Source organism: Onychostoma macrolepis, chromosome 17 (assembly GCF_012432095.1).
Source record: "Onychostoma macrolepis isolate SWU-2019 chromosome 17, ASM1243209v1, whole genome shotgun sequence".
NCBI classification, from domain to species: domain Eukaryota; kingdom Metazoa; phylum Chordata; class Actinopteri; order Cypriniformes; family Cyprinidae; genus Onychostoma; species Onychostoma macrolepis.
The window spans coordinates 23,128,195-23,138,398 of record NC_081171.1 but is presented as its reverse complement, the minus strand read 5'-3'; positions in this window follow the sequence as shown (position 1 = coordinate 23,138,398).

Sequence of the window (10,204 nt, the reverse complement as noted above, 5' to 3'; positions counted from 1 at the left end):
GGTTCAGTGGTAAGGCAGTTCATTGACAGGAACTTGATGCCCTGGTATCCCTTCCTACAGAAAAAGAAGCCATCACACTCCTCAGAAATGCCCAAGCAAATCTGGCAGCTTCGAATCTTTGCCTTCATAAGATAGCCTCAAACAAAGTGGAAGTGATGAGAGCATTTTCTCAAAACAACTTAGCAAAGAACATGAAGGACTTGGACCTTGCTGCTGACTTCCCAGATATGCAGAGAAGTTTAGGAGTTTGCTGGCATGTTTCAAAAGATGTTTTCACCTTTCAAGTATCAAATGATGAGAAACCATACACAAAACATGAAGCCTTATCTACAGTTAACAGCCTATTTGATCCATTTGGATTTACAGCATCTATAATCATTAAAGGTAGATCTTTGCTCAGAGAGATCCCCATGGAGGCATATGACTTGCATGCTCCTCTATCAAAACAGATGTTCAAAGAATGGGAGACATATACCCACATATACCCCCAACATTCTCAACAATACACATAGAGAAAGGAAATGTGTGTTTTTCTACCACTGCCATTGCTGCTGTTGCCTATTTAAGGTGCTCGCTCTGTGTCCTGAAATTACAGTTTCAAGACTTGAGCTATGTGCAGCATTACTCACTTTTGAGATATAGTTGGATTCTAGGCTCATTGGAAATATGAGCATATACATTTCTGCAAAACTTAAAAAACTTACATATATGTACGAATCACTGCAGTTTCCAGTTAAAATGAACACTAGAGGCAGAAAATCTCTGACAACTTTTATTCCTTTTCACACAAAGTATGATTTACAGGTACAGTGTCAAAACAATTTTAGCATCCTGCACGATTTGAAAACATATACTTTTGAACGTTGTCATCATATATCCAGCTTCATATGCATGAGTTTTTTATGCAGTTGGTTTGCTCTGTAGCTCACGCGATACGGAGAAGCATATGAGTGATGAAGAGCTCCAGTATGAACCCAGTGAAACTATGGTTCGACAAAACAGCTCAAATCTGTATGAGGAAGTTAAAATAGCATGGCTGCATCAACAAATGCATTTTTATAACACCTTTGCATTTGTTAACACTTTAGGGTAGGTTTAGGATTGGGTTTGGTGTAGGGGATATACAGCATTATATGTAGCATTAAACGTTAGTGACACTCACCGGATATTTGAATTCTGAACAGCTGCAATATTGTCAGCACTGGGATGCTCTGGGTCTGTGCCATGTGCCAAACACCATCTAAGCCGCCAGGGTATCATCGTCATCCTCTCATCACCATCCCTACACCATCTCTTTGTCCACCTCCAAAACCCCTCCATCCCCCCTATTCTGTTGCTTGAACTTTATCATCTTCAGTCTTCGCACACATCTATTCACTTTACATGTTTTTTCTTCAGAAAATTGCATTGTAATTTTATTTATTCATTGATGTAAAATTCTTTACTTTTCAGTAATACAGGTATAACTGAAATGTTCTACAAATGGATAAGATGGCTCTTCCATAGCATTTCAGTCTTTTTTTTCATTTATGTTTTTTGTATAATGTTTTAAAATGTACTTGAGTATGTTTGTAGTAATACAAAATACTATAAACATACTTGTATTTCAAGTGCATTTTAATACATTTAATAGTATGTTTTTTTTCACCAAAGTATATATGCTGCTGTACTTTTTTAATGTACTTCATGAATATTTGTAATGTACACAATATATAATACATTAAAGTTTTCTAAATATCAAAGTGTACGTGTGTATATATTGAAAAATATAATACTAATAAATATAATATAATAGTAGTGTAATGCTAATGCATTTCTAATAAGCTGAAATACAATTGAAATGTACTTGAAGCACATTAAAACGATGCTTCAAATATACTCTAACTGTAGTTCATGAAGTATTAAAAGTACATTTTAAATGTATTTTTAAAAATACACTTAAATTGCATTAAATATACTTAAAGTGGTTCCAATTTAACACAATTTCAATATATTAAATATATTACAAATAGATTAAAATTGAACTTAAGCATATCTTGAAATACACTTAATATACTTAAAGTTGTTTCAAAATAATACATTTAATATGCAATTAGTACAGTATAATATAAATATATTAAGTGTGTCTGAAAAAGCACAATTTAAATATATTTCTTTTTCACCTGGGTGTACCAACCACTGATCTATAATAGGCCTTTATCACAGGCCGAGTGTCGTCACATCCGGCTCCGATTAGTAGCGTAAAGGAATTTCTGCCTGCTTTATTGTCAATGGACAGACGCCAGTTTTGTGAAGAAAATTAAACAAATTTTAAACTACGTATTTATACCGATTCCATACCATGTATCATGTCATCCTTAGCCAATCTGAGCGACGCAGCTGTCAGCGCTGCCAGTGTTGCCAGTCAGATTAATAGCTCAAATTACTGCCAGAGGAATACTCAGACTGATTTAATTTTTTTTTTTTTTTTGTTATCAACATTTTTATTTATTTTTTTATACACAACATCCAAAGTAAAAAAAAAAAAAAAATAAAATAAATAAAAAAAATAAAATAAATAAAAAAAAAATAAAAAACAACAACAGACACATACTCAATATCTCAAAGTCCAATCAAAGGGAGGGAAAGAGGGAAAGGCAAGAAAAACACAAAAGTCACTCCTTTATACAGTCACGTATATCAAAAAGAAAGCACTGCCAAGCATCGATGGTAGAAGGCTTGGCCCCATTGATTCGTGCTGTTGTACATTCACAAGCCACTATGTGCAGGAGACTACGGATCCAATATGTTTTTCCACACATGTGCGGTGTAAACCAGTTTTGTATTATTGTCTTCTTCGCAGCTGTAAAACCAGCAAACATCATTCTCTTTTGCATTGAGGTTATACAGAGATCAGAATCATCATTAAGAAGACACAAACTTGGATTAACAGACCAATCCATTTGCAATAAGGATGATAAAACCAGGTTTACATGCGTCCATAGACTGATGACGACAGGACATTCCCAAAACATATGCAGAAAAGTACCTGATGATGTAGTATTACATATATGGCAGTTGAGATTCGGTTGTAGTTTCATTTTAAATCTTTTGTAAGGAGTTATGTATGCTCTATGAATGACTTTGAAGTGAATAAGACGATGAGCCAGATTTTTAGATGTTAAACTGAGATTAGACCACACTCTCTCCCAGTCGACAGATAAATTAAGGTCAGATAACTCCCTATTCCAAATAGTTTGAATAGAAAGAGGTTTTGTAACGCAATCAATAATCTTATTATATATTAAAGAAACAGACGGCCGACCAACAGATGGTGCAATCCAATCTTGCATAGGATGAGAGGGGGTGGGAGATGCCCAAGGAACTCCATACGCTTTGAGAGCAGAACGTAACTGAAGAAAGACAAAATATGCGGATGCTGGTAGACAAAATTTGGTTCTTAATGTCTGAAATGAACATAGGCCCTGGTTATCATATATATCACCGCATGTGTTTACACCCAAAGAGGACCAAGAGGGTTGGACAAATGTACGATTTCCGCATACAAAATTAAAATTGTGCCATAAAGGTGTACTATTACAAAATTTGAAGGTTCCTCCTATCCGACGTTCCACCGTTTTCCAGATTTTAATAGAGTTGGCCACAACCGGACCAAATTTATACTTATCCCCTTTTTTTCCTGTGCCAGTAAATAACATATCTTGGAGTCTATTTGGTTTAACCTTGTCAGCTTCAATCACTCTCCAAGAAACTGTAGATTGAGGATCAACCCAATTATGAAGAGCCTTAAGCTGGAACGACCAATAATACAGTTCAAAATTTGGTACAGCCAGTCCTCCTGCGCTATTAGGATGTTGTAATGTGGTAAGTTTAATTCTGGGGCATTTATCATTCCAGATAAATTTAGAAATTATGGAGTTAATCTCCTTAAAATAACCTGGAGGGGGAGAAAGTGGTAGCATAGAGAAAAAAAAAATTAAATCGAGGTAACAAATTCATCTTAACAGTGGAAATTCTTCCTTGAAGAGAGACTTTAAGATTCTTCCATCTTTGAATGTCATTTTGACTTTAACTAAGATATTATTAAAATTGTCTCTGGCAATCTTATGAATGTTTTATATATGGTAATGCCCAAATAGATGAAAGATTCCTTAATAGGGATAAATGAGGAATAGAAGAATTGACTTTAACATTGTTAATTGGCATTAAAGCAGATTTGCTCCAATTTATTTTATATCCTGATAAGCTACTAAAATTATCAAATTCCTTAATTACACTAGAGACTGAAACATCAAAGTGGTCTAAATATAGAATAATATCATCAGCGTATAACGAAATACTATGATTATGATCATGAATCTTAATCGATACTTCAGATTTCCTGATGGCTTGTGCTAAGGGTTCAAGAGATAGACAAAACAATAAGGGTGAAAGCGGACATCCCTGCCTTGTTCCCCGCTGCAAAGGGAACGGGGGGGAAATAATATTACCAGTTATGACTGATGCTGCAGGTAAGTGGTATAATGTCTTAATCATAGAAATGAAGTGTTCGCCGAAGCCGAAACATTGCAGAACTGCCCACATATAATTCCACTCTAGCCTGTCAAAGGCTTTTTCTGCATCAAGTGAAAAGACCGCACAAGGGGTCGGGTGGGAGTCTGCAAAGTCCAGAATATGAAGGAGTCGACGATATTGTCAGATGCATTGCGCCTTGATGAAACCAGTTTGGTCCTCCTTGATCAGACTATGAATTACCTTCTCCATACGAAAAGCAAAAACTTTAGCATAGATTTTAAGATCACATGGGATAAGCGAAATCGGTCTGTAGCTGGAACAATCTAATGGGTCTTTCCCTTTTTTAAGAAGTAATGAAATCAGTGATGTTTTTTGATCTCTATGAAAAACCCCATGTTCAATCGCAAAATTAAATGAATTAAGCATAAGTGTCCCTACCAAATCCCAAATTTCTAAATATAATTCCGGGGGGAGACCATCTAGACCTGGCGATTTGCCCTTTTGAAGGCTTTTTAGAGAGACGTGAAGCTCCTCCAAACTTAATGGGGCCTCCAAAGATTCTTTATCCATCTGTGAGATCCGAGGCAGTTCCAATTTATCTAAATACTGCTTACAAATTGGTTCATCAAAATCTGTTTCGGCTTTATACAGATTCATGTAAAAACCTTTAAATATGTCATTAATTGCCGCAGGATTCATGGTGACCTGATCATCCGATGATTTTATTGCGCTAATATATGCCTTAGACTCGCATTCTTTCAACCTAAGGGCCAATAAATGACTAGGTCTCTCTGATTCAAAATAATATTTTGCCTAGTCCTATGTAAAATAAATTCCGCCTTTGAGTGTGAAAGTAAATCATATTCTTCTTTTAAAGAGGACAACTGTGTAGCCTGTTGCTCAGTAAAATGTTGTTTTGTAGGTTTAGCAATGATTGTATTTTATTTTCTAATTGTGTAAATTGGTAAGTTTTCGCTTTGGCAAGAGTAGAAGAAAAGATATACAGAATCCTCGTATGGCGCATTTAGTCGATTCCACATTATTTGAGGATCCACATCAGAGGGCATATTGATTTCAAGAAATTCCTTAATATATTCTTTTAATGAAGTAATGAAAGTCTGATTACTTAATAATGATATGTTAAAGCGCCATCTAGGGCTTTGGCTTTAACATCGGAGAGAGGAACACTGCACAACACAGCAGAATGATCAGATAATAAAATTGGTAATATAGAGATGGACGAATTCGACGAAATTAAAGATGGGCTGAGAAATATGTAGTCTATCCTAGAGAAAGTCTTATGTCTATTAGAAAAAAGTGAAGTCCTTAGCTTTAGTATTCTGAATTCTCCAAAGATCGATTAAGTTGAGCTCCGTGATAAATTTATTCAGTAATTTAGAAGATGGATTGGCTGTTGTATCAAATTGAGATTTATCTAAAGCAGGATTTATGACAGCATTAAAATCCCCACCCACAACTAATGGGCAGTCAGTCTGCTCAAGTAATGTTTTGGAAATCTGTGTAAGGAACGCACTGTCTGTCTCATTCGGACCGTAAATAGAGACCAATGCTAACCTATTATTATATATTTTGCATCGGATAAACACAAATCTACCCTTCTCATCACTACCAAGGTGTTCAATTGTTAAATTTAACTTTCGATTAACAAGGATAAGCACCCCCTTAGTTTTATTTTGAGCGCAGGAAAAAGCCACTAATTTATAATATTTATTCTGAAAACGTGCCACATCAGCTTGTTTTAAATGCGTCTCTTGAATTAGGGCACAGGAAATAGACTTACGGTGTAAATATTCTAACACACGGGTTCGTTTAACAGCGAATTTAAACCATTCACATTCAGTGATAAAATATTTAGAGTATGCATTGAATATTCACAATCCCTAAATTGTATTCAATAAATGAAAAAACAAAAGCACTTCCATTCTGTAAATAGCATGTAAACGCTGACGTGCATTTTAGATACCAAACCTCCTAGAAGAAAAATCCCTTTAGAAATAAGGTAAAATAAATAACAGTATAAATGTCTGTTGTAAAAGTAAAACAACATAAAAACCTGAACAACCAACAACTATAAACGAGGAACAACTCAGACCGCACATTACCGAGAACATAGGTCTGACTGAGCAACAAAAATAGTGATGGTTCGTGACCGATCCACTCCAACGCAAGACATGTCTCCCGAAGGCCCACACAGCCAAAAATATTTTTAATTAAACCTACTCTCAATTAGTCCTCCAAAAAGAGAGAGAGAGAGAAAAAAGGAGTGTCAGTCTTACCAGCAACGAGATCGTTGTACCGGATATATAGGGACAATATCTCGGTAGTAGAGAGGAGAGAAGAAAAAGCAAAAAATAGACTTAACAAGCGTCCATGTCCATCCTACCATCATCCCCTACTGGGCAGCTAGAACCATGTCCATCTCGGCCATCAAGTTCCTTCCGTTGGACCGGAGAGACAGCGGCCGCTGTTCCCCCGTCGCCGCCCCGCAGAGCCGCGGCATATGTCTTCTGCTGAGACAGGGAGCTGATAAAATCCTCCGCTTTCTGAGGGGAATCGAAGCTTTTCTGTTCCCCTTTGTGCCGTAGTTTAACCACCGCCGGATAGATGAGGAAGGGCTGGAGGCCAAGCGCTGTCATCTTCTTCAAAACCGGACCAAATGCCTTTCTCCTGATCGCTGTAGCTGGACTAAAGTCGGGAAAAAATAGTAGTGTAACATTGTTCTGTGCGCATTTCACCGGATAGGCCTGCCGAGCACCCTTCAGGATATCTGATCTGTCATGCCATCTCAGTACACGGAAGATAAGAGTGCGCGGCCGATCGGAGCCTCTCCCTCCGTCATACACGCGGTGCGCCCGGTCAATCTCAATGTCACGGCCCCTCAAGGAAGGAATCCACTTGGGAAGATGAACTCTGAGGAAACCAGCCGCGTCGGATCCCTCAGCCCCCTCTGGCAGCCCCACCAGTCGTACGTTGTTCCTCCTGCACCTGTCCTCCATATCCGTCATCTTCTCGGTGAGTCGCTCCAGCTGATTTCTTACGTCCGTGACTGCCCTCCTATCCTCACGTGCATCTGCTTGCACAGTCAACGCGGTCACGTGTCTGCTTCGCCGCGGTAGTTATGGCCTCAAACTGCTCTCTTAGCTTTTTAACAGACTTGTTGGTCGCTTGTATGACCTCACGCAGTTCGCGCAATGCTGGAATCAGTACAGAGTCCATCGCATCTCTTACTGCCGAATTCACAACCGAATTCAAAGTGTTTTGCTGTTGTTTAAATGCTAGTTCAATACGGCTAGCGATAGCATCGTCGAGGTCTTCTCTGGAGATGGCGGAATCTCTGAATTTTTTCTTCATTGGCGATTGCTCAATCTCTCTTTTCCGATCCCCTTTGTCTGCCTTAGCACTCATGATGGGTCCAATACAGAGTGGTTCAAATTTTACTGACAGGATCTTACAATATGTGGCAAAGTGAGCAGAGCGAAAGACTAAGCCTGCATCGCCGTCGAAGGGTCACGTGATCCCCGATTTAATTTATTTTTAATATTATTTTGTTTATTTTTGATTTGTGATTAACCTCCTGTTCTTGTTCACAGTATGATGATATTCAATCGTTGCACGCAATCACGGAGAATAACTCGATTAAGATGATCAAACTTATTTTTTATTATTGTCTATGGGCTGGAAATATTTCTTTATTTTAACAACTTCAATTTGATGCAATTATAGAGGATTGCATCATAAAGTCAGCACGTGAAAAATGTTTAATTATGTTTAATACAACAAGTTTGCCCTAAACCTTTAATTTAATCCTTCTATACAACCTTTAGTCATAATTAATGTTTTAAGCTTTGGCTAATTCTAATGCTTATTAATGTGATATGTTGTTTGTATAGTTTTCTCACTGTTCTGTAATTCTGCGCTTCTGTTTAAGTCACGAAATATGCATCGGGGTATCGTGACAACATATTCCTTCGTTTCATAGTACTCAATTAATTGTTGTTTAGATTGGTGTCTTTAGAAGACGTATATGTGCTGAATTCTACATAAATAATCCACAACAATGCCGTGCTATGGACACAGCCATTGATAGAGGCTGCAGTGGAAGTTCTTTTACGCTACTATTTGAATCTTCCGCTTTTCGAACGCGGAAGTGTGAACTGGATTGCTCATGACGTCATGAAAGTGTTCAGTATACCTTCATTCGCCTTGTAGTTGTTTATGTAATTTTGTTACAGTGTAGGCTTACTGCAAATGTGTCAACAGCATTCCTTTTGAAGCAGGTAATGATCTGAATGGTGGTTAAATTATTTATAAATTATAACATTTTACATGAAAACGGTAATGCTAGTAAACATATTGGCGCGAACTTGGAGAGTCTGAAATAGATGCTGCTCAATCAGGACATTAAAAATATACACATCATAATTTATTCAAAGAAATAACTGACTAACATTACATACAGTACGGATTTAAAGACATGAAGCTTTATTTCCAAGATAATGCATGGTTAAGCTTTTCATTTCAGTACACCATGGGATCGCTTGGGGTCCTAAGCGGACCGGATTTCGAGGGGGGAATCGATTTGTCACCACACCGGTGTCATGAGAAATCGAGTCCCCCTCAAAATCCGGTCCGCTTAGGACCCCAAGCGATCCCATTGGCTCAAATTACTTTTAATAGGTACTCTCTTTAGTGCCTGAATAAAATTCCTACAAAATCATGTAATGATAAATGCTGTTTAAACTACTTTATTATAATTATAATTAATTATTATAATTATAATAAAATTATAATTAATTTTTATTACAATATAATTAATGTCTGTATTCGTTAGCTTATGTACTAGCATAGCATACAGATACCTGATTTGCTGCATAGCATATTTTATACAGGAATTTGCACTTATCCTACATGTGCTCACAATAATTGTTTTTCAAATTATGTTATAAATTAAGTGTTAAATGTCAAATGTTTTATTTTATAAATAAAACTAATTAATGATTTTTTTTCACTTAATAGGATATTATTACTTTTATTTATTAATTAGCAGTTAATCAAGTATAAGACATTACGTTTAATTTGTTTCATTATGCACTATTTTGTTCTATTATGCACTATATAGTAAGCCATACGTTTTTACATTAATATCTTTATGTATTTACAGTACTCAGAATCTCTTGGATTACAATTTGCAACTAGACGGATGTACTGTTACTTCCTCTACAGTCAAAAATCTGGGTGTTATATTAGACAGCAACTTGTCCTTTGAAAATCATATTTCCCATGTTACAAAAACAGCATTCTTCCATCTTAGAAACATTGCCAAGCTTCGAAACATGCTACCTGTTTCAGATGCAGAAAAGCTAGTTCATGCATTCATGACCTCTAGACTGGACTATTGTAATGCACTGTTAGGTGGTTGTCCGGCATCTTCAATAAACAAGCTACAGATAGTCCAAAATGCAGCAGCTAGAGTCCTTACCAGGTCAAGAAAATATGATCATATTACCCCAATTTTACAGTCTCTGCACTGGCTACCTATTAAGTTCCGGATCAATTACAAAATACTATTACTTGCCTATAAGGCACTAAATGGTTTATCTCCTGCGTACCTAACTAGTCTTCTACCACGCTACAATCCAACCCGCTCCCTAAGGTCGCAAAATTCTGG